Below are 3,943 nucleotides of genomic sequence, written 5' to 3' on the forward strand. Positions count from 1 at the left end.
TCCCTGGGTGCAGCTATCTGGGGTTCCATCACAAAGCAGGGGACTGGTGTACTGGGTCCTTATTCTTGAGGGCCCTGGACTCAAAATTTATCTTTCTAACCCTGTTTGTCTGCTAAAGCCAGAAATGCAAGTGACCAGAGCAGGAGATTCCAATGGGGTGCACACACCTCTGATTCCTTCTCCTCTTGAACCTTGGCCTAGTGTTTCCCCATTATCTCTATAACTCTTTGATACTTCTAAGAAGATATTTAAAAAAAAATTTCATCTGCCTTCTTAGTTGTCTTTAGCAGGAGAATTTGCAAGCCTGATGTTCTTGGAAATGGTGGTTCTCTGCTGATTATTACTCTTCCAGAGTTGGAGATTGTGAAATCCAAGTAGAACTTTCTTCTGCCTTATAGTATGAAGGGACCAATTTGTTTTTCATCCATCTATGGAGAGGTATGTTGAAAAGAGCAAGAATCTGAAGAAGGGCACTGTAAGTGAGGCATTTGTGTTATTCATCTTCCTGCTGGTGCAAGCAGGCATACAGCCTACCTTTCAGTAAAAGCTCAGTCACCTTGTCATGCTATGCTTAAGAACAATGGTCTCGGGGTGCTTGGGTGGCTCAGTCATTAAGCGTCTGCCTTGGGCTCAGGTCATGATCCCAGGGTCCTGGGATCAAGCCCCACATCTGGCTCCCTGCTCCACAGGAAGACTGCTTCTCCCTCTCCCACTTCCCCTGCTTGTGTTCCCTCTTTTGCTGTGTCGCTGTCAAATAAATAAATAAAATCTTTAAAAAAAAAAGAACAATGGTCTCAGTCTATTAGTGTCATCTGATCTAGGAAGAAGAAAAAGTTGCTATAAGTTGGTCCCCGGGGTCTCCAAGAATCTCTCATAATACTAGGACATGTATTATGGCAGCCTTTTATTTATTATTTTTTTAAAAAAGATTTATTTATTTGTTTATTTATTTATTTTAGGGGGGAGGGGCAGAGGGAGAGAGAGAATCCCAAGCAGACTCCCTGCTGAGTGAAGAGCTGGATGTGGGGCTTTATCCCAAGACTCTGAGATCTTCACCTGAGCTGAAATCAAGAGTCAGACACTCAACCGACTGAGCCCCCAAGCACCCCTAATGCAGCCTTTTAAAGAGAAAAACACAGGAGCAAAGAGGGTCAATGAGTTGCTAGGATCAGAGCTAGGGCTAAGCCAACTCCCTCCCTCCTTCCTTCCATCCTTCCTTTCTTTATGATTCACTTCTGTGAAATTGACTCACTTTATTTATATCTCCAAATTCCAATTGTTTATCAAGAGAATGTCGGATGTTACATTTAATACAACTGAATTTTAAAATTCTCTAAAATACTGAAATGATTTTTAAAATGGCTAAATTATTGTAATTTCTGGATCAGGCTTTCCCTCTGCCCCCAAATCAAATTTCGCAGAGAAAGTAGATCCCTCTTCCAATCCACCTACACCTAAATCCTCTGCTGTGCTGCCTGGAGCTCTCTTTCCATGCCATTTATAAATAGAAGGAATTGATTCACATATATTTTGGAAGCACATCTAATACATACGTGGGAGTTCACGGGAGGTTTCTACCGTTAGGTACTCTCCCCAGGATGCCTCAACTGGCACCATCCTGTATTTAATCCACATTTAATTCATTGCTGACAGCTCCCAAACATCTCAAATCTATTCAATTCTGGGTATCTACACCACCTCTACCTTCATCCCAAATACTGTCATTTCTTGCCTGGATGACAGCAATAACACGAGAGCTCTACATTCTCTTGGGCATCCCTCAACCCATTTTCTGTAGAGGATGCTTTTAGGCAGAAATGGCTGGAGCAATGGAAAAGGCCCACAGCGACCACCAGGCTGAATACATACAGACCCATCAGGGGACCCACCCCAAAATATCCATAAGCCCTAAATGGCCAATGGACTATTTACAACTAGGCACAGTTACCAAAAAAGGGAAAATTCCATACATCGCCATACCTCCTCCCCTTCCCTCCTTAAAAGCGGCTCCCTCCCACTGCCTCCTTGCAGACAGCCTCACCTCTGTGGTTCTGCCCACCACTCCCTTGCATTGTATTCAGTAAGCTTCTACCTCCTTTGTTCTGCCTCAGGCGAGTTCTTTCAGCTTCCACCCAATTGTTGCTCCACATTTGGGGGCCCCAAACCGATCAGACAGATACCCCATTTAGACACGACCATTTACTATATTGTGGTCAGAAAGCTATTTCCAAAGCTCCTTATTATCTGATTTTTGGCACCATGTAGAATTCTCCATCACAATGCACCTGGCCACAATTGGCCTTTGAGCAATTATCTGTGTATTGTCAATCCAACCACTAGACTGAACATTCTCTAGCTTGTTTGCTTTTGCTAATCCTTACATCTTCGGTGTCTGGCACATAGTGGGTGCTTAACATATTTTTTGAATACTACATAATGTCGATAAACTCTATGTAATTTACTTATTCTGCTTATTGTACTGTTTCTCTCCTTCTACTGAGAACACATGGGTTTTGTCTGTTTTGTTCACTTACGGACTTACTCTAAGAGCCTAAGAGTCCCTGGTGCTTAGAGAGTCCTTTGTAAACTATTGTGGGGAATAAATAAATGAATGAAGGAGGGAGGGAGGTGACTCCATTGAGAACCTAACCTCCTCGCAGTCCAGGATCTTGCTTTGGTATTGTTCCAAGCCCTTAAAAAGTGCTGCCTGAGAATTTCTAGATAGAGAAAGTCTCCAGGAAATTTGAATTTGTACTCTGGTACTCTAAATGATGCCAGCCTGAGGCTCAGCCATGCTATAGATAAAAACTGGAGGAAAAGGCAGAGTTTGGTCATAGGCCAACATTTTGAGGTCAGCTACTTTATCTGTGGAATTCCCCACCCCCAGTTCATCCCTTGGCCATCCCTTTAAATTGGAAAATAAATCCCATCCCTGCTAAGGTGTTGGCTGATAAAGGCTTGAGCTATTGCCCCTTCAAGAGGAATTTGCATTTTAATAGAGGCTCGTCAAGCCCCAAAGGAATCAATGTCTCTAATGGTTAAATTTCAAGCACCAGCAACTGAGATGTTCTGGGGCGCTACTCTCCAGTGTTTCAGATAGGGGACTCCTTCAGTTCCACCGTGCGACAGTGGAAAAATAGCCTGGGGGAATGACCTACCATTGCCCTTTATTACCATGAACGTTGCCTTTTTATGCCCGGTCCCTTCAGATTTCCCAACACTCGTGGGTCTCTTAATAACAGTCTTTTTCAACACCAGTGGTCTTAAAGTTGTCACAGCAACAGGGCCACAGAGAGAATTGTGACAATCAAAACTTCCAAGTTTTCTTGGAACCTCAAAAAAGCCGATAATCAATTTAAAACCTTATACTGTCTAAAGGGAGTAGGTATGATTTAATAGGTCCCTAATAACATCGTTTATTTAAATTCGTTTGGTGCAATTTGTTTTAAGCCCAAACTTTTCACTTGTATCAAAAGCCCTGCAAACTAAAGGTGGGTAAGAGACATCCGTTTGTGAACCGGGAATGTTTTAAATGCCGAGCCCTCCCGGGCCCAGTTCTCAGTGGATGGCTTGGGAAATTGCAGAACTGCAGAAAAGCGGCAGCTTGGATCTTGGAATTCCGCATTCGGTAGAGGCTGCTGCGCGTCCCACCTGGGGCAGCGCACTTGGATTTCACCTCCTCTCGGCTCCCCGCCTGGCCGCGCAGTGTCCCCCGGCCCCACCTCCGCCGCGGAAAGCGCCCATCCCGGGCTGGCCCCAGGCTCGGCCGCCGGCTCGGTCCCTGCGGCTCGGCCCGCCCGCGGGCCCCGGCTCCCGCCGACTGACGGTTCGGCCGCGGAGCCTGCTGCCCTCGACCTTGAGGCGCCTGCGGTCCCTACTGCCGCCCCGCACGGGAGGCGAGAGCTGCCGAGGCCGGGCCGCGCGGACCGCACCTGCACCCACC

Source organism: Callorhinus ursinus, unplaced genomic scaffold (assembly GCF_003265705.2).
Source record: "Callorhinus ursinus isolate GAN/ISIS: 27379988/994484 unplaced genomic scaffold, GSC_fseal_2.0 scaffold47, whole genome shotgun sequence".
Taxonomy (NCBI): Eukaryota; Metazoa; Chordata; class Mammalia; order Carnivora; family Otariidae; genus Callorhinus; species Callorhinus ursinus.